Genomic DNA, 21269 nt, shown 5'->3' on the forward strand with positions numbered 1-21269 from the left:
ATTTAGATATTCTTTGCTTATAATTTCATGTCTAGACTTGGTCTAGAGAAACCACAAGAAACCATGACAATCATATATAAAAAACAAAAGCAAGTCTCAGAACTGAGAACACAGTTCCCTATTTGACCCAATTTTCCCCTAAAAGCCCTTCCCTTGTCTCGCATTATCACATACCTTCCCCCAAACCCAACTTCCCAACTCCCGTTCCCCTATTGCTTTCTCAAATTTATACTCGGGACTCAGTCCTTTCAACTTCAGTCTGAAACTGCCCCGAAGAGGGGACATCTGAATGGGAAGTATGGCATCATTTGGAGAAAAGAAGTAGCATTCCAGAGAAAGGTACTGTAAATTGACTGGACAAATTGCTAAAAGAAATCTTGTGGAAATTATCTCAGAAAGTAAGCACTTATGCCACTGTTATGCAGGCTCACTTAAAAACACATCTCCAGGGGCGCCTGGGTGGCTCAGTCGGTTGAGCGGCCGACTTCGGCTCAGGTCATGATCTCACGGTCCGTGAGTTCAAGTCCCGCATCGGGCTCTGTGCTGACAGCTCGGAGCCTGGAGCCTGTTTCGGATTCTGTGTCTCCCTCTCTCTGCCCCTCCCCCGTTCATGCTCTGTCTCTCTCTGTCTCAAAAATAAATAAACGTTAAAAAAAATTTAAAAAAAAAAAAAAAAAAAAAACACATCTCCAGTAATCTGCACTGTATTTACCCAAATAAAGAAGAAAATGGGATCAACACTTAGTATTTACTTAACAAATGTTTACTGAGCACTTACTATTGGTCAGGGACAATCCTAGACGGCGGGGATCAAACAGTAAACAAAGCCTGAAACAGTGTACTACAAACAATCCTACAGACCAGACTAGGAAACTTAACCATATGATAACCTTGGGGAAAACAGTTTCTAAACTGAAGAAGGCTGATTTTAAGGAAGACCTTAAAACCATCTCATAAGGCACAAAGAAAATTTTCTGGCATCCATGAAAAGGGGACAGGAAAGGCAATACATACTTATTTTGGACCTTTTATTTCCCAGACACCATGCTAGATGCTTTTACATATGTTAGGATATTTAATTCTCAGAATGCTGCCTTGACTTAGGCTTTAAGCTTCATCCTTACGGTTAAGAAACCGAGACAAAGCTAGTGGTCAAACTTTTGCAACATGCCCGATTCCAAATCCATACATTTCATACGTGGATAGTGAGACTCAACCAGAAACAGAATTCAAGGCTGCTTCAAAGCAACATTTCTCCTAGCACTTTAAGATGGCAGAGAAAAGATGTATCAAAACGTGTGATGTAAGAGAGTGGACATCAACATCGTATCAAGAAATAATCTTCACAGATCTGTAGGAATCACAGTTTCCAATTTTAAAACTTACTACAAAGCTACAGGAATCAAGCCAGTATTCAGTGACTTAAAGGGAGGCATACAGATGCAGGGAACAGGATTGAGAATGCAGAAATTAAACCCACAACGTGGTCAATTCATTTGGAACAAAGGTGACAAGACAACTTAATGGGCAAAGAACAGTCTTATCTACAAATGGTGCTGGAAAAAAAGTGGATATTCTCATGTAAAAGTGGATATTCACAATGTCATACCATATAAAAAAATGTACTCAAAATAAACTAAAGACCTAAATGTAAAAGCTCAAACTCTAAAATCTTTTAAAGAAAACACAGGGATAAACTTTCCTGACCTTAAATTAGGTCATGCTCTATTAGCTATGACACCTAAAGCAAAAGCAATAAAAGAAAAAAGTAGTAAGTTGGACTTTATAAAAATTAAAAACCTTTATGCTTCAAAGGATAACATCAACAGAATGAAGAAACAATCCAAGAATGGGAAAAATATTTGCAAATCATATACCTGAGACAGGTCTAGTATCCAGAAAACATAGAGTTGTTACAACTCAACAGTGAAAAAGCAACCCAGTTTTTTTTAAACAGGCAAAGGACCTGAAGAGATACTTCTCCAAAGAAAACAACACAAATGGTCAATAAGCACATGAAAAAAACACTCAACCTCATTAATCATGAGAGAAATGCAAATAAAAGCTACAAAAAAATACCACTTCACACCCTTTAGGATGGCTACGATAATAAACAAAGAAACCAACAAGCCCACAGGCATGTCAGCAAGGATGTAGAGAAATTGGTGGGGATGTATACATTGGGAAACCGTCTGAGGGTTCCTCAAAATGTTAAACACAGTTACCATATGAGGCAGCAATTCCACGCCCAGGTATATACCCAAGGGACTTGAAAACACATGTCCACAGAAAAACTTATACAAGAATGTTCACAGCAGCCTAATTCATAAACATTAAAAAGTAGAAAATCCACAGGGTGCCTGGGTGGCTCAGTCGGTTAAACGTCTGACTTCAGCTCAGGTCATGATCTCACAGTTCGTCAGTTCAGGCCCCACGATGGGCTCTGTGCTGACAGCTCAGAGACTGGAGGATGCTTCAGATTCTGTCTTCCTTTCTCTCTGTCCCTTCCCCGTTTGTGCTGTTTCTCTCTCTTTCAAAAATAAATAAACATTAAAAAAATGTTTAAAAAAAAAAAACTTTAAAAAAAGCGGAAAATCCCATGTCTTATCAACTACTGAATGGATAAACAAAAAGTGGAATATCTATATGTTATGTGTTGAAAGTGTTGCCATCCCAAAATTCATAAATTGAAGCCTAATCCCCAATGTGATGGTTATTTGGAGGTGAGGCCATTGTAAGCTAATTAGACCATGAGGGTGGAGCCTTCATGAATGAGATTAGTGCCCTTATTAAAAAAAAAAAAAAAAAGAAACAAAGAAACCTTGCTTCTCTCTGCTGTCAGCCACGTAAAACTATAGGAAGACCATAACCATCTACAAGCCAGGAAGGGGGCTCTCATCAGACACTGGATCTGCCAGTACCTTGACCTTGGATTTCCCAGACTCCAAAACTGTAAGAAAGCAATGCCTACTTGCTATTGAAGCCAACCAGTCTACAGTCATTTGTTAGAGGAGCCCAAACTGACTAAGATACCATATAATGGAATATTATTCAGCTATAAAAAGGAATAAAACATTGAGGCATGTACAACATGGATGAGCTTTGAAAACATGCTAAGTGAAGGAAGAGAGATTAAAAAAAAAAAAAGGCCACATATCATAGGATTCCATTTACATGAAATGTCAGAATAAGCAAATCTACAGAGACAGAAAGTAGATCAGTGGTCTGAAGGTGGGCAAATGGGGAAGGACAGAATTTCTTTTGGGTGACAAAAATGTACCAGAATTAGATGATGGTGATGGTCACACAATTTTGTGAATTTACTAAAAAAAAAAAGAAAAACAAACAAAAAAAACACTGACTTATACACTTTAGAGGGGTAAATTTTTTGGTATATGAATTGTATATCGATAAAATAATCCCCCCTCCTAAAAATAACCTTTGAATAAAACAGAACCAGACACTCAGTTATCCATCTCTCCACAACAACCACTGGCACGAGGTAAATCCACTTTTGCTGAGTCAGATATGTGACACTGGGATCTAGTCCTAAGACCCAAAAAAGAACTATTCTGTATTCTGAAAGAGACGACGCTTCGGTGGGAAGTTTTACGAACCCCCTGCCGTGACTGCTGTAACGCAGGCTATTCAATTACAAACACATGAGCAATGTTAATATCAACATGGGAGCCTATCACTTCAGATCAGTCTACATGAGGCCTCTGAATCTAGATGCTCTAGTGAATGCACTAGAAAGGAGAGAATGAAAGAGCTAAGTCAAAGGTCAAAGTCGACTCCAACACATGGAGACACCATTACAAATGACAAGAGTGGCCCACCCTGCATGCCTCATTAGTCATCCTACAAATCATGAACAGATCACGGACACGCCTCCTCAAGTGAGAGGCTGCTGACAAGCATACCCAGAAGTGAAACACAGGGTCTTCCCTCCAAGATCTCGAAGCCGTTCTTCTCTGGAAGGCAGTACCAGCCTCTCCCACCAAGGGACTATTTACAAGCAATCAGGGGTCTAACGAAAACCCTCACCGAATGATTAAAAGCCAAATCTGGATATGGTATTACAATGACTTTCAAGCTCTGAAACGGTTGATCTTTGATCTGTACACCTGCTTTACATTTAGCAATGACTCAGACCCACGTCACAAAAAAAAAAAAAAAAGAAAAAAGTTTACTATGACTTTAATTCTCAGAAATACCGCCATGTAGGTTAAAATAGATAACGTGTACACACATAGTCACGTGAGCCAACCCATCACCAGTCAAAAGAACGCCGAGCTAGTGAAAACCCTGAATCCCATTGTCTACAGTAAAAGAGCAGGATAAAATTGAGCAAGCACAAGTAATTCCAACTTTTGAGAGGTTATGTTCTGAAAGGCAGTTATAACTCAGCTGTTTGAAACTCAAAACATTTTTCCCTAGAAAGCTGTTAGCTTGTGATCATATACTCAGGCTAGCCCAGAGAGACCTATGCAATGCACTTATAGTAGAGAGACGATGGCACTTCTTACAGGGAGGGAAATGCCTTCCAAGTTCAACTCCAGAATGCAGCTCAGCAGCAGCACCCCAACCGCAGCATCCAGAAATAGGATGGGAATGCTCTGGTCCCATCACTCCCCAGATGTTCCAAACTGGTGGACAAATACAAGACACAGTCCACAGTGGGAACCCCTTCTTACTCCCATGCAGACACAAGAGTCCTTCACAAGGACCTCTAAGGCTGGGTGAGTATGTGGTTCTTTGCTCCTCTCCCAAAGTTCTAATTTCAGTAAATGTCTGCTTATCCGGAAACGAAAGCAAACCAAAGAATTCACAGTGCAAGGTTTTTTTCAACCTTTGTTGAACTTCAACATTCATATAGCAAGTCATATTGCTGAATTTTTAAAAATACACGTTTTAGGGGCACCGGGGTGGTTGGTTGTCGGTTGAGCGTCCGACTTCGGCGCAGGTCATGATCTCACGGCCCATGAGTTCGAGCCCTGCATCGGGCTCTGTGCTGACAGCTCAGAGCCTGGAGCCTGTTCCGGATTCTGTGTCTCCCTCTCTCTGACCCTCCCCCGTTCATGCTCTCTCTCTGTCTCAAAAATAAATAAACGTTAAAAAATTTTTTAAGAATAAATAAAAATAATAAAAATAAAAATACATGTTTTAGAGAAGATACATGAAAAGTGATGGATTTCAGCAACTTCTCCAATGTTTCCACGGTCACTGTAGATTCCGCTTTTCATCACTCCTGTATCCTGTACCTAGTAGAGAGGCTGCATATAGCAAACACCGCAAGGACACCCGTGGAATCTGTACTATTAACATCATCAGTATTGTACATGTCATTTACTTTTAAAATACCCTAGTGTTTGTACACTGTGACAGGGACTAACAGGATTGGCCTGCCCTAGAAGAGATATCACTTCGGTGAAAAATAGAAAATAATGATTAAAAAATAATAACTGGCCACAAATGCTATAGTGTCTGGGCTGTGTCACAAAGAATTCCAGGGGTGCCTAGGTGGCTCAGTCAGTTAAGTGTCCAACTCTTGATTTTGGCTCGGTCATGATCTTGCAGTTGTGAGACTGAGCTCCATGTCGAGCTCTGCATGGACAGCATGGAGTCTGCTAGGGATTCTCTCTCTCCCTCTCTCTCTCTGCCCCTCCCCCTGCTTACTCATGCACATTTTCTCTCTCTCTCAAAATTTAAAAAAAAAAAAAAAAAAAAAAAAAAAGAATTCCAACAGGAAGCAGTGAGATACACTGGGGGAAGCACAAACTTGGGTGGTAGAAAGGCAGGCTTGACCTCACCACGGCATGACTTTGAAAGAGCTCCCTCTTTGTGCCCCAAGTTCCTCAACCACAGAACTAGTCTCACTCAGGGAATTGTGTGGCTGAGTGGCCAAGGTGGGAGGGAAATTAAATTTTCAGTGGATACCCTTGGTGACTTCAGAATGTGGTTTCACAAATTTGAACCACTCATTGAACAACTGAAGAAACAGGATGCATCAGGAGACTGACCGTTACAACAACCCCACATGAGAACTGGGAAGCGTGGAACAGCTGAGGCCACCTGTCCGAAGCCCTTCTCTCACCACCTCCTGGCTCTCCTCTGATGTACCCTGAGCTGCCGGCTCAGCCCCCAGTTTAGTCTGACCTCATTCTAGTCTGACCACCTGGTTCTGACTCACAGCCTTGCCGTTCACCCTCCTGGCTAATCCCCCAGCCCCGCTTCAGGTTTTCAGGTCAAGGATCTTTGTCTCCGCCACACTAACCACAACCTGCCATGCGTGCACTAACCTGGAGCTTCTTGGGTAAAAGTGACAAATTGCCCTCCTTACAGAAAGCCACAGGGTCGATTCTGAATACAAAGTGAGCTTATTACCTTAGGGTCAATACAGAAAGAGGAAAAAAAAAAAGGAAAGAAAAAAGAAATGGCAGGGATGAGTTAACACTTCTAGGAGCAGAAAAAAAAGAAAAAGAGAAAAGCAAACCTGTTTAAGTAGGACCATCAGAGATACTCTGCAGTATACCCCATCTGCCCATCCTGCACACATGGGGTCAAAGATGGGCCAGCCGAGCAAATTCTTCTCCACTTCAGGGACAGCAAATCTCATCCTAAGAGATAGTTTCCATCAACTGTCATAGATTACCTTTCAAGAGAGGGTGTGCAGTAATCTTTCTTGGATAGGCCCACAAAGAACACAAGACACGTTTTTGAGTTGTCTTTGCAGAGAGGAGCTCATCACAACGGGGGTAATGGGGGAAGGTGGTGTCAGGACTATACAGAGTCTGGGGTGACTGTGGCTCAGTCGGTTAAGTGTCTGACCGGCTCAGGTTACGATCTTTCGGTTTGTGAATTCAAGCCCCGTGTCGGGCTCTGTGCTGACAGCTCAGAGCCTGAAGCCTACTTAGGATTCTGTGTCTCCCTTTCTCTGTGTCCCTCCCCTGCTTGTGCTCGCTCTCTCTCTCTCTCTCTCTCTTTTTCGCTCTCTCAAAAATAAATAAACATTAAAAAGAGAGAGAGAGAGAGAGAGAGAGATGACTATACACAGTCTTACGATAGGCACCAAGCAAACATGAGAGAATCGCAGGGCAGGGTAGGCAGACAGAGAGGGACTGAAAGACGAAGAGAGACAGGCCGACCAGAAACACAGAGGAATGCAGAACGAGGCTCACAGAAAGACAGACAGACAACACACACAGGCAACAAGACGCAGCCAGGGGCAAAGTAAGAGAACAGAAGAGACAAATTAGATGGAGAGGCCGAGCGGGGTGGGAGACCTGGCGGGAGAATGCAGACTTTGGTGGATTGCTGCCAAGTTCCAGCTGTGCTTCCTATGGCCTGCCCTGGGCATGACCCGCCACCCCCCCAGTCATGCAACAAAACCCTCCTTACCTGACCCAGTTGTATGTTCTATTTCCACATGGAAAATTAGAAAAGTAATTTAAAATGTCAATACCCAATGATGGGAAGGACTGGAAAATTTTGACACCTATTACTGATAGCAGTATAAATAAGTAAAAATATTTGGGAAACCTATTGAGCAATTGTTTATCAAAATGTTATAAAATATTCTCACTCAATATTTATAATAGGGAAAAAAGTAGATACAATCTTAAGGCCCAACAGTAGGGGGAAAGTTAAGCAAATTAACACTAGAATATATTATTTCATGTCAGGAGTAATACTGCCTCTAAAATCATCTGTGAGGAATGTAATCTGTAAATCGTTCATGTTAAAAGAAACATGCTAAATATAAAAGTGCAGAAAACTAAAAATATAAGTTATAAAGATCATACACTTAACATTCAAAGAGATAATGGGAGACTACATTTGGATGGCAAACTGAAGGGGTTTTTCCCTTTCTCCTTCTTATTAATGTACTTTCAACATTTTAATAAGAATATATTCAGGGGGTGCCTGGGTGGCTCAGTCGGTTGGGCGGCCGACTTCGGCTCAGGTCGTGATCTCGTGGTCCGTGAGTTCGAGCCTCGCGTCGGGCTCTGTGCTGACTGCTCAGAGCCTGGAGCCTGTTTCAGATTCTGTGTCTCCCTCTCTCTCTGACCCTCCCCCATTCATGCTCTGTCTCTCTCTGTCTCAAAAATAAATAAACGTTAAAAAAAATTAAAAAAATAAAAGAATATATTCAGGATGATATATCTGATCACTTAAAATGAGGCGGAGGAAATAGTGAGAATCTATTCCCTTCCACTTTTGCACTTGATTTTCTCAGGCTGTGACTCACCCCTATTACTACGGTCTCGGTATGGATTCGTGCAAAGAACCGCTACTCCAAGAACCGGGGTCGCCCAGTTAACCTTCTTGCCAATACTGTTACGTGGACATTTATTTACTACACATGCCTGCCCACCTTGTATGAAACTGAGTTTAACTGGTGCAGATACACTGATGGGGCGACTTCTTACTTTCCAAGGCAGCCATTCCACTTTTAAATGTTTTGATGATGTCAATGATGTCCAGCTTAATCTGCATTCCCGAGGCTTATGGGAGAGGCCTGTCAACCTCCCGGAAGTCAGAAGACTATCCCGTGTCCCACAAGGTCCCCTCTCCCCCCAGATACTGAGACTTATAGCTGTGCTGCTCAAAGTTCTGCCCAGGGAATCAGACTTGTCCTGGCTCAGGCTGGTCGTTGATTTTCCCTTCTTTAGGGATAATTCAAAGTAGCTACATACAGTTGTCACTCGTGTCCCCTTTTTCATTTCTTTTTTACGTACATACGTGCCTACATGCAAAGGGGACAAGGGAGGAGGCATATAGTAATTTACTGTTTTTACATATGCCTTCGGGTCTTTACAACGTAAGAGCACAGGAGACCTATACATATAATAGACATTCAAAAGTGTTATTAACGATTACTAAATGGCAAAAAACAAGTAAGTAAATAAAGATTACTAAGTGCCACAGAATTCAAGATTTCAAATCCCACATAGGTGAGCATGGGGTCTGAGTAAAAGGAGCCAACAGATGAAACATATCACCCTGGTAGGTCACCCCTTTTAACATGCAGCCCAGAAGCATGGGTAGATGGAAGGTAGTAAGGTCGGTGTATTTACCTGACTTTCTTATTTGTCATCCAGGCCTTGGAACCCTAGAAAGGATGCCTACCTATTGTCATAACGTGGCCAGATGCCTTTTCAAGACTGGAAGTAATATCCTAATTCCGGCCCAAATACTCCAAGGCCCAAGGCATTTCCTACACCTCTCCTTGCTGGGCCTCTCAATTAATAACAAAAACTTTCTTCCTTCCAAGCGGCCAGGAGGCAGGCCTGCTTGAAGCGAGTAGTACTGAAAGGTATCAGATGATTTCTACAAGGACGGCTTTTCTTTCAGATTCAATTCCTGAGGATGGAAAACTTCACCGCAGGAGCAATCGCTAACTTCTCGGGGCTACAAATGCGTTCGGCAGTTCCTACTCCCATGGGAATGTTCCACTGCCCTTCTCTGTCAACTGTGGCAAACAGTATTGCTGGTTTGCACAGAAGAGGAGAAAACAGGAAGAGAGCAGGTTCTACTAACAGTGTGTTGAAGTCAGGTTTTCTCCTTTACGCTTCAGTGTGGCTAGATGCCAGAGAGCTGGCTGGTTTGACATGGACAAGCCCGCAGCCATGATCTTCCCCGTATCTGTGACACGAAAAAGGTTGAGTGGAACAGCTGTTTCGGCTTCCGTGGATCACTTTTAAGACAGAGTTTTAAGATATAAAACTTACTCTGGTACATTAAAATGATCCTTAAATAGCTCTAGAGTAAAACCTTGTCAGCCTTCAGGGTCGCACCCGTGTGGTGAAGAGGCAGACAAGATTGCTAGGTGGACCCCTCTCATTTGGGACGAGTGGCCACTGGAAACTGTTACATCTTTACGACTAGAACAATGACCCTCTGAGGGTTCTGAGTTGAGGGAAATGATAGTAACTATTCGCAGCTATGGAAACAGTGTTTACGAGATGGACACCCTTCATATAAAGCTCTGCGGTACTTGGTTTGAACATGTCAGGATGTGTCATGCCTCTGTTCAAACGTCTTCAGTGGATACTCATGACCTACAAATAACTGACAATCTGGCTGTAAATCAGAATCATCTGTGCACATTTAAGAAAACCAAACATGCTCAAGTCCTCTTCCTGAAGATGCTAATTCAACAGTCTTGGGATCTAGGTATGAACATTTTATTTATTTATTTATTTATTTTTTAATTTTTTAACGTTTATTTATTTTTGAGAGAGAGACAGGGCATGAACGGGGGAGGGTCAGAGAGAGGGAGACACAGAATCCGAAACAGGCTCCAGGCTCTGAGCTGTCAGCACAGAGCCCGACGCAGGGCTCGAACTCACGGACTGTGAGATCATGACCTGAGCCGAAGTCGGCCGCTCAACCGACTGAGCCACCCAGGCGCCCCTATGAACATTTTAAAAACAAGTTTTCCAGATGATTAAAACACACTGGATCGAGGGCTACCGGTTTACTGAAAGAGGTCTCAAGCCTTATGTGCTACACACAAGCCTCAATTCCCATAATTAGCCACCTCCAACTTCACCTTCCAAGGACACCAAACCACGTGCAGTTCTGCACAAACTGTCCCTGAGCCTTTGCAGGAGCCACCCCTGCCCCCATTGTGAGTATGAAAGATTAGCCACCATCCAGGTTGCAGCTCAAATGAGGCTTTCTGACCATCCCTCCCTAACATTTTCAGATACACAATAGATACAAAGGAATGTTAACATACCACTACAGAAATCATCAGATCACAAAGGAAGAGAACAAGAAAAGAACAGAGGAACAAGGGAATTACAAAAGAGCCAGAAAATCATTAACAAAAATGGCAATAAGTACATACCTATCAAAAATCACCTTAGATGTAAATGAACTAAATTCTCCAATCAAAGATGGAGTGTCTGAACGGGTAAAAAAAAAATGACAGAAGTAAAGACACATCGACTGAAAGTGAAGGAATTAGAAAAAGATATTCCATGCAAATAGAAATGAAAACTTGGATAGCTATACTTCTACCAGACAAAATAGACTTTCAGGCAAAGACTATAATTAGAGACAAGGAAGGTCATTATATAATGATAAAGAGGTCAATCCAACAAAAGGTGTAATGTGTGTAAATATTTATTATGCACCCAGCATAGGAGCACCTAGATGTATAGAGCAAAGGTTAACAGATCTAAAAGAAGAAATAGGTAGCAATACGACAATGGCAGGGGGTTTTAATGCCCCACTTCTGTCAATGAATAGATCATGCAGACAGAAAATCAGTAAGAAAACATTGGCCTTAAATGACAAGTTAGACTAGATGGACTTAACATCCCCAGGCTGGCATACACCAACCAGACAGCCCGCCCGTGCACATAACTTATGCTAGCAATCACATTTGTCACGATGCAGTATTTATTTGCATGCCTCCTTACTGAACTGTGAGCTCCTGGAGAACCCACATTACTCTTTTTCTTCTTTATATCCTGCTGTCAGGAAAAATACCTGTCATATGATAGGTACTCAATCAATTTTTGGTGAATGAACTAATAAACGCACCCCTGTGAAAGTAACATAACCAAAAGTGTAACAAAGGATCCTGTTGGCATTCTTTTGTTTCAGCTGAGGAAAAGAAAACTTCAATAAATAAAAATCACATTTTTATTCAATTAGATTCTCCATAAGGTGCCTTGGGTTCTAAAAGTTACTTAAATATCCTCAAGCACACTAAAGGGAAAGCTCTTGGGAATCTCAGACTCTGCTAGAAGCAACGCGGCTTTCATCTTATGTCTAGAACTCATTTCAAGGGGACTCCTATGACTTCATTTCTAGTCTCAGATATTGCTGAAAGAAGTCTCTGAAAGAAGCTTGCAGGAGAATTGGCAAGACAAAGATATATTGTATATGCAGTAGAGACTTTTCTGAATAGCATTTTGCTAAGCTACAGGCTTACAGAATTTAAAATAGGACTCAGAACATCGACTGTGATGCCAACATTTCTATTTTTAGACTTTTTAGCAGAGAATATGGCTATAAATTCAATCTACTCAGTCTACAAATCCTCTAAACTTCCTCCTAGAGAACAGAAAAGCACTTGGCATTTCTCCGGGTATTATTTTATTTGCATATGTAGTTATGCTGGTAAAATTTTGGTAACTAGAGAAGAATTAATAACTGAAGCTCTAAATGATTCCCATGATTACTGCTTAAGTTGGCAAAATATCCTCAAGCACAGAAGAAACTTGCTCATGGAAATGTACATGGGTGGATTGTTCAGTTTTTTTCACCATGGTAGGCTTGCTTGTAGTTACATCTGTGTTCTCAGACGAGTGCCACAGGGACCATCACACAAGGACCACAGATATTTTGAGAGAGAAAATGGGACCACAGAAAATTCAATGGCATAGTCAAAATATTTTATGCTTTATACCAAGTGTGCTTTGCTGTTTGACACCCTGGCTTCTCATGATCCTATTTCTTATTTTGTAAAAAATTCAACTACATTGAGGTATGATTTATATACAACAAAATCCACCCCTGTTAAGTGTATAATTTGATGATTTGGACACAGGTATACACCTATGCCAACTACAGAACACCTCCCTCACCAAAAAGTGCCCTTATGCAATCAACTCCCACACTCACTCACCCCTCGGATTTCTGTCACTTTCAGTTAGTTTTGTCTGTTCTAGAGCTTCATATAAATGGAATCATGCAGAATTTGCTTCTTGTGTCTGCTTTTTTCCACATGGTTTTGGGTTCCAGCTACGGTATATCAGCAATCCCTTCCCCTTCTTTGCCGAACTAGTATTCCATTGTATAAATATATACCGCAAGTTATCTGTTCACCAGCTGATGAACATATGAACTGTTTCCAGCTTTTAGTTGTTATAATAAAGCTGCATTGAATATTCGTATATGGGCCTTTCTCTTGGGTAAATGCATAGGAGCAGAGCTGTTAGGCCACAGGGAAAGTGTGTTTAACATTAGAAACTGCCAAACTGCCTTCCAAAGTAGCTGTGTCTTTCTCTACTCCTACCAGCCATGCCTCCTGACCTCTCCAGTTGCTCTATATCCTAGTCAACACTTGATATTGTCAGTCTTTTACATTTTAGCCATGCTGGTGGATATAGGTGTACCTCATTGTGGTTTGATTTACAAGGTATGAATCCTGTTTCCTTCAGCATTCAGTCCTGGAACTGAATGTTACCTTACATGGCAAGATGGTATAATAAAAGATCACTGGGTCAGTTTCTGGAGTCTTGAATTTTATCACCAACTTTGTCCCTAAACAGTTGCATAATGCTGTAAAACCCATCCATCCTGACCTCATTTTTCCCCCTCTCCATAAAACGGTTAAGTCAGCCCAAATGAGTCTTAAATTCTTGCTCTAAATAAAAATGAACATAAGTGAGTTTTATCAAAAGCAACAAATTCCTTTCAAAATAGTTATGCATTATTTTTACATAATGTCCCATAGTTATCAAAGAGAATTTGTATCAGGGCACCTGGGTGGCTCAGTCGGTTGAGCGTCAGACTGCAGCTCAGGTCATGATCTCGCAGTCTGTGAGCTCAAGCCCGGCATCGGGCTCTGTGCCGACAGCTCAGAGCCTGGAGCCTGCTTCGGATTCTGTGTCTCCCTCTCTCTCTGCCCCTCCCCTGCTCGCTCGTGTGTGTGTGTGTGTGAGTGTGTGTGTGTGTGTGTGTGTGTGTGTGTGTGCGCGTGTGTGTGCGTGTGTGTGTATGCAGTGTACTTCCAAAGGCTTTTATCTATCAAGGGGAAAAGGAAAATAATCCACCTGCCATCAATTCAGTTGATCATTAGCCTTTCCTGGGTCACTAACATCTTTAAAAGTCTAATGAAAATTAGACATTCCAGAAAAACAATCCTATGGCTTTGCATAGCCCCAAGAGGTTCAGCACCATGAAGGCCTTCTGTGGAGCCTTAAAGGCTCAAGGACCCCGGGCTTAGAAGAAGGGCACGATTAAATAAATTCGTCAGTGTGATTTCTGCTGACAATAATTCAAACATAGCCTATATATCCAAAAAGAAGGCAACAAACCTCTCCTAACCCAAATCCCCAATATATACATGGTATAAGCTGAAGATTTTTTTGTTAATTCCAAAAAGTATTGAATATTCTCTCAAGAAGTATATGTTCACAGGTAGAAAGTGAGTATTGGGGATGCTCCTGGACATCCATTCCCCAATCATGGCCCCTCCAACATCAGAGTAAGCCAACAAGTATGCATAGTCATTTGAGTGGGTGATGTCAGTGCCTTCTGTTTCTAGAATAGGTTTATTCTAAAAGGAGGAATTCATTATGGGGCACAGAGGAAGGAGAGTAAATGGCTAGAAAAATGTATGTGAACAAACTGATATGATTTAATGTTGAGACATTCAGAAATCTGGGTGAAAAAAAAGATAATTTGAGAATTCTGGCTCATAAGGCAAGTGTCTGTGGTAAGTGGAATAACAACCCCCAAATATATCCACAGTCTAATCTCTGGTACCAGTGAATGTTACTTTATATGGCAAAATGGACTTTAGAGATGTGATTAAAGTAAGGCCCTGGAGACGGGGAGATTATTCAAGATTATCCATGCAGGGCCCATGCAAGCACAGGGTCCTTACAAGAGAAAGGCAAGAGATCAGTTAGTAGACAGCAATGTATTGAGATGCGAGGATGGAAAATGAGATGTGATTGATGTGGGGCCACGAGCCAAAGAACGCAGGTAGTCTATAAAAGTTGGAGAAAGCAAAGAAGTACATTTTCCACAAAAGCCTCCAGAAGAACACAGCCCTGCTGACAAACTGATTTTAGACTTCTGACCTCCAGAACTGTAAGGGAACAAATGTGTATTGTTGGAAGCCACGAAACTAAACAATTTAGTTCTGTTATAGCAGCAATAGGAAACTAATACATTTTCCATCTTTTTTTTTAGATGGTAAGGAAGCAAAGGGAAGTATGAAACTGCATATGAAAAAAGTATTTTCTGATGAACAACAAATACCTCCATTGACAAGGCTAAGAATAGTTCAGATGTGGCTCTGAGCTAGCAACACATGAGAAAGTTATGTGAAAGACACTGAACTAGGAGTTAGAAAATATGGATTCTCATCCTCGCTCTAAGTACAGCTATGTGTCATCAGGCAAGCACAAACTCTGGGTCTCAGTGATTGACTTTTTTTTTTTTTTAATTTTTTTTTTTTTTAACGTTTGTTTATTTTTGAGACAGAGAAAGACACAGCATGAACGGGGGAGGGGCAGAGAGAGAGGGAGACACAGAATCAGAAGCAGGCTCCAGGCTCTGAGCCATCAGCCCAGAGCCCGACGCGGGGCTCGAACTCGCGGACCGCGAGATCGTGACCTGAGCTGAAGTCGGACACTTAACCGACTGAGCCACCCACGCGCCCCAGTGACTGACTTTTAAAATGAAACACAGACTACACGAATTCTAACGTCTCCTTAACAAAGGCCAGAGGACTTTCTCTACTGATTAGTTCTAACCAGCGGCTAAGTTTTCGCATTACCTACTTCTTACATGTCTTTTCTGAATCCTTTTACCACCCTGTGAGGCTGGCCACACATTTCCTGTTCTCACCTGAAAGAAGTGATGTCATTTGCTCATCATCTTTGGGATTTGGATATAGGTCTATCTGACTGGAGGCCACCTTCTTATTCATTGTTTTGTGCTATCTTTGATGGCCACCAACACAAACCAGGAGCATGGTTATGCTGGAGAACATTGTAGGGCAGTGGGAAGACTAAACTGCCTCATATCTAAGCATTTTATTTTTTTTTATTTATTTATTTTTTTAACGTTTATTTTAATTTTGAGACAGAGACAGAGCATGAACAGGGGAGGGGCAGAGAGAGAGGGAGACACAGAATCAGAAGCAGGCTCCAGGCTCTGAGCCATCAGCCCAGAGCCCGACGCGGGGCTCGAACTCACGGACCGCAAGATCGTGACCTGAGCTGAACTCAGACGCTTAACCAACTGAGCCACCCAGGCGCCCCTATCCAAGCATTTTAAATGCCAGACATTCAAGAATGAACTTTCTGGGATGACTTTTTAAAACAAAAGAAACCTTTCAAGACACAAGGTGGCCTCAGAGGGCAGACACCCAACTGTTCTATAGAGTAAAATGCTATGTCACAAGCCAGTGAAACGTCTTTCCTTCACATTCAAATTCCACACTGGGCCTACACTGCTGCAGCCACTCCAGTCTTCACGGTTCACAGAAGGAGAATGGAAAGGCTGCTGCCCAAAATAGTTTAATAAGGCCAGCAATGATTCATGGAGTAATAACAGGCCAAGCAGGCAGATGCCTGCAGAACTGGGGCCCAGCTGAGAGGGGGGTTCACGGCTCAAGGTTACAACAGAGAACAAAGAGGACATTCATTACACATGTTCAAGGAGGGAAAGATCATTAGTACCACCTGCAAAATCCCAAAAAGGAAATCAAATATGAGGTAATTCACCTTGACAATTTATTAATGCCGTCCTAGAGTTTAATGGCTTTGTTTGTTTGTTTTGAGAGAGAGAGAGAGAGAGAGAGAGAGAGAGAGCAGAGAAGGGCAGAGAGAGAGGGAGACACAGAATCCGAAGCAGGCTCCAGGCTCCACGCTTTCAGCACAGAGTCCAACGCGGGGCTTGAACTCACAAACCGTGAGATCATCACCTGAGCTGAAGTCAGATGCTTAACCAACTGAGCCACCCAGGTGCCCCAATGCTGTCCTAGATTCTAAAAGCAATAGACTCATAAAGGTCAAAAGCAACCATGCAAACAAAAGCCTTTAGCATGTCTTCTCTCTCAAAGGCTCTCTGATTTAGTATCAAAATTTATCTTCTGTTTATGAATAGTTGAAAAGAAACAGAAGATGTAAAGGAGAACAAAACTACTCAGAATATCATAAAGATACCAACAATAATAGCCAGTCTAAAAACCAAACTTGAATAATGTCCCAATACAGAACACTTAGGTCATTAATGATATTTCTGATTATATTTCTGTTCCCAAAGAAAACTAACAGTTGAGCAAAAGTTTAAGCATGCTATGCAAAAAAAAAAAAAAAAAAAGAAAGAAAAGAAAAAAAAGAAAAAAAAAAGAAAGAAAGAAAGAAAGAAAGAAAATTGGCTTTTCGATAATTAATCTATCTTAAATTCCAGTTGAGGCAAGTATTTGCACATGCTTCCAGTTCTGATCTGAAGTCAATGTTTACATAATTAGCTATTAGACAAGTACACAGATGGGTAATTCACAAAATTAATCACTATCTGCTTTTGCTATCCGAATTTGGTACTTCAGCCAAAGAGAGTCAAACATACCTATGCAAAGATAACATATAAGAGTTACATACAGCACAAATGGAAAGGGTAAAAGAATAAACACTAAAATTCATTGGCATTACAGTGGTTTAATCTAGAAATAGCAGCATGGATAAGACGAGAAAAGCAAAGTTTAAAAGAAGGAAGAGACAGAATGTGATGAAGCGGATGAGAAAAAGCAGGCCATATGTGTAATTGCTCTAAAATGGGACTCTGAGAGAAAGTCAATTTTCTCAGCTGGAGTCAAAAGTAAAGAGTCTGGAAGTGATGGAGGAAAAAGGTCATGTGAGAGCAGTTTTTTACATGTGAAAAGGTAAATCTCACCACTTGAATGAGTTTTTCTGCCTGCCTCCGGTATAAAACACCAACATCCATGACCTCAACACATTTTTATTCAAATGCTAACAGATAACCACAGCATGCTCAACACTGATCTCATGGACAAGTAGAAGTCTTCTTTGTTGGACATGTGAGAAGCAATAATCTTTTCATTATATTCCTCTCCTGTGTCTGAGTTAGAAGCTTTAATGACAAATGACTGAGTTCCTGAGATCAAAGACAAAATTGCCCAGTAATAGAAGTAAAATGAAAACAACTGTCAAAAGACAACAACAAGAAAAAAATACCTACAGCAAATATTAGAGTATAAGGTACCTGCTGAGCCAAAATGGAAAACAACCCTCATTTAACAGGTACTTTGCCAAAAAATATATCTTTGTTCCCCCTAAGCACTGAGGAGTAAGAAGTACATTATGTTTTCCAGAAACCTGTGTCCAGGCTGGTCTTCTTAAAATCAGATTAAAAATCAGGATGAACAGAGGTGCCTGGTTGGCTCAGTTGGTACAGTATGCCACTCTTGATCTTGGGGTCATGAGTTCAAGCCTCACGATGGGGTAGGTAGAGCTTACTTTTAAAAAAATCAGGATGGGGGCGCCTGGGTGGCTCAGTCGGTTAAGCGTCCGACTTCGGCTCAGGTCATGATCTCACGGTTCGTGGGTTCGAGCCCCGCATCGGACTCTGTGCTGACAGCTCAGAGCCTGGAGCCTGTTTCAGATTCTGTGTCTCCCTCTCTCTCTGCCCCTCCCCCACTTGCGCTCTGTCTCTCTCTGTCTCAAAAATAAATAAACATTAAAAAAAAATTTTATTTAATAAAAAATAAAAAATAAAAAATAAAATAAATAAATCAGGATGAACACCACCAGAAAAACTTAGTATAACTACTCAGATGGTTTTATCCTTTAAAGACTATAAAACTGAGTTTGCCATGCAACTCACCTTTGAATGAATCTTCTAGAAAAATTTCACCCTGGAGAAGCAATGTAATGACCTATGTTTTAGACAGGATGTACTTTCATTTATATCTTCTATTCCTTGGTGCAGAGTTCAATATCCCTGGGCTTTGGGCAGATGGAAAAAACAGAAGTTACAATTTTGCTGAAATGCCTTCTTCCTGAGAGAGTTAAGCATCCCCACCACACAGGGCTGACTCACTTTATGTAATGCATGATCTTGAAAAGTGTATGTAGTCATTGAAAAGTGATTTTTAAGAACATAGTAGTAGCTTTTTCTTTTTTGAGATAAGATCCCTTTCAAAAAATACGTACAAGTTCGCTCATCACAAAGTTATTTGTACAAATAAAACCTCCAGAAAATGAATGGAGAATTGGTTATATAAACTATTGTATATCCATACAGTAACCTGTAAGACACCCATTAAAATAGTAAAACAAGAATGAGGAAGATTTCTTTAACTTAAAAAAAAAGTATTATAGGATCACAAGAAGTTGCCAAAACAATGCAGAGTGTTCAGTGTACCCTTCACCCAGCTCCCACCAATGGGACTAGTTATGTATAACTAGTCAAAATCAGGAAATTAACGGGGCACCTGGGTGGCTCAGTTGGTTAAGCGTCTGACTTCAGCTCAGGTCACGATCTCGCGGTCCGTGAGTTCGAGCCCCGCGTCGGGCTCTGGGCTGATGGCTCAGAGCCTGGAGCCTGCTTCTGATTCTGTGTCTCCCTCTCTTTCTGCCCCTCCCCCGTTCATGCTCTGTCTCTCTCTGTCTCAAAAATAAATAAACGTTAAAAAAAAAAAAATTTAAAAAAAAAAAAAAATCAGGAAATTAACATTGGTACAACACAATTAGCTAGACTAGAGCCTACTCTGATTTCACCAGTTTTTACATGCATTTATTTTGTACGCATGTACACAGTTTTCTATAAAATTTTATCACGTGTATATTCATGTACCCATCACAACTAACCTACAGAATTGTTCCATCACCACAAAGGAACTAAAACAGAGAGCCTTTGGAAGTACCACTAAGTGTTAACATGTCTTGATCTGGGTGATGGTTAACACCATCTGGTGATATGGGTGATGTTTAACATTTATGTGTTTTAGAATGTAAGTTATGCCTGAATTTAAAAAGAATGATGATGGGTGCCTGGGTGGCTCAGTTGGTTAAGCGCCTGACTTCGGCTCAGGTCACGATCTCAACAGTTTGTGGGTTCAAGTCCTGCATCGGGCTCTGTGCTGACAGCTCAGAGCCTAGAGCCTGCTTCAGATTCTGTCTCCCTCTCTCTCTACCCCTTCCCCTGCTCATGCTTTCTCTGTCACTCTCAAAAATAAACACTAAAAAAATTTTTTTTAAGAATGATGATAAAGCTTTATTGATTGACATGGACAAATATTTCAGATTAGGTTAAAACAAGTTATAAAACAGTCTTTATGAGAGGATCCCATTTTCATATAATTATATGTCTCTATGTACCCAGAAAAAGAAATCCCAAAATGCTAAAATTTAATTATCTTCTAAAAATTATGTTTTATGTTTCTGAATATTTATTTTGTAATGTATAAGAATTACTTTAATAAAACAGAGGGAAAGACCCCCCCCCCCAAATGCATATATTTTCAAGGAGGGAATCTTTTTTTTTTTTTTATCACCACCTAATTCATTCTTAGGTTTCTCCTGGTTGAAAAGTTAACTTTTATACCTCCAGTACAATCCTTTTTATCACTCCTCTAAAATGCAATGTAAGTCAACTTTACAATGAATGGGCCTCAGGCTATCAGTTCTAGTAAAAGATGAACTTGAAAAGGCCTTCTTCCTGAAGCTCAGTGTGTTAGAATATGTCGTGATTTTTCAAAGGAACCTGACACACTAAATACAGACTGTATTTAGGGCTAACTTTTCCTCTCACAATTTACAAATACAAAACAAAACCACTACATTCTTTAGATACAAACTTCAATGACCACAGACCATGGGCTAACTTACACAAAAGGGTTCCACGGACCTCAAAATGCAGAAGACAAATATCCTGCTCTTAACAAGGTCAAAATTGCAATTCAATAAGCCAAGTTCTATACCACCAGCAAGAATAAAGTCATGGGATGGGCGCCTGGGTGGCTCAGTCGATTAAGCCTCCGACTTTGGCTCAGATCATGATCTCGCAGTTCGTGAGTCCCATTCCCCTTCCATCGACTGGCTTAGGCAAGGGCACATGATACAATCCTGGTCAATGGGAGCCCAGGGCCAGTTTGAAGAGGAAATACATCTACCATGCTATGAATGGCAAGGAGGAAAGACTAAAGAAATGGGATCCTAATGATGCTGTCAAACCATTACAATAAGCTAATCTGAAACTGCCCTACTTCTAGATTTCTTTTATGTAGCCTCTAATTTATGCCTCTTGTGTTTGGGTTTCCTGTAATTTAGGCCAAAATCACTCCAAATGATGGAATAGTCAACAGTATCAAACTTACAGACGGGCAAGATGTCATTGGGAGGCCCTGGGACATGGGATTTAGAATGGAATAACACAGTTCTGTCACTGAGGGGGGAAAGTATCAATAACTCTGGGGGCTGCATATAAAGTTGGGAAAATTGCTCCTTAGTGACCTATTTCTAGATAAAATGAGGGTAAGTTCA

General features: G+C 41.1%; 1 protein-coding gene and 1 long non-coding RNA gene across 6 annotated transcripts in view; both read right to left on the reverse strand.

The window, feature by feature from the left end:
- Nucleotides 1–21269, reverse strand: part of OSBPL3 (oxysterol binding protein like 3) — a 178682-nt gene that overhangs the window by 113514 nt on the left and 43899 nt on the right. The window contains exon 2 of one of the 5 annotated variants that reach the window (XM_060632738.3): nucleotides 18610–18731. The exons of the other annotated variants lie outside the window; for them this stretch is intronic. The gene's annotated coding sequence lies outside the window, so the exon portion shown is untranslated. The remainder of the gene's footprint in view (nucleotides 1–18609; nucleotides 18732–21269) is intronic. 5 annotated transcript variants of the gene reach the window in all.
- LOC144614002 (uncharacterized) lies at nucleotides 8927–10259 on the reverse strand. Its single transcript, XR_013551537.2, has 2 exons — nucleotides 9735–10259; nucleotides 8927–9648 (listed from the first exon to the last, which is right to left on the reverse strand). It is a non-coding gene; the product is annotated as an uncharacterized LOC144614002 (long non-coding RNA).

This window comes from Panthera onca, chromosome A2 (genome assembly GCF_046562875.1).
Source record: "Panthera onca isolate mPanOnc1 chromosome A2, mPanOnc1 haplotype 2, whole genome shotgun sequence".
In the NCBI taxonomy this organism is placed as follows: Eukaryota; Metazoa; Chordata; class Mammalia; order Carnivora; family Felidae; genus Panthera; species Panthera onca.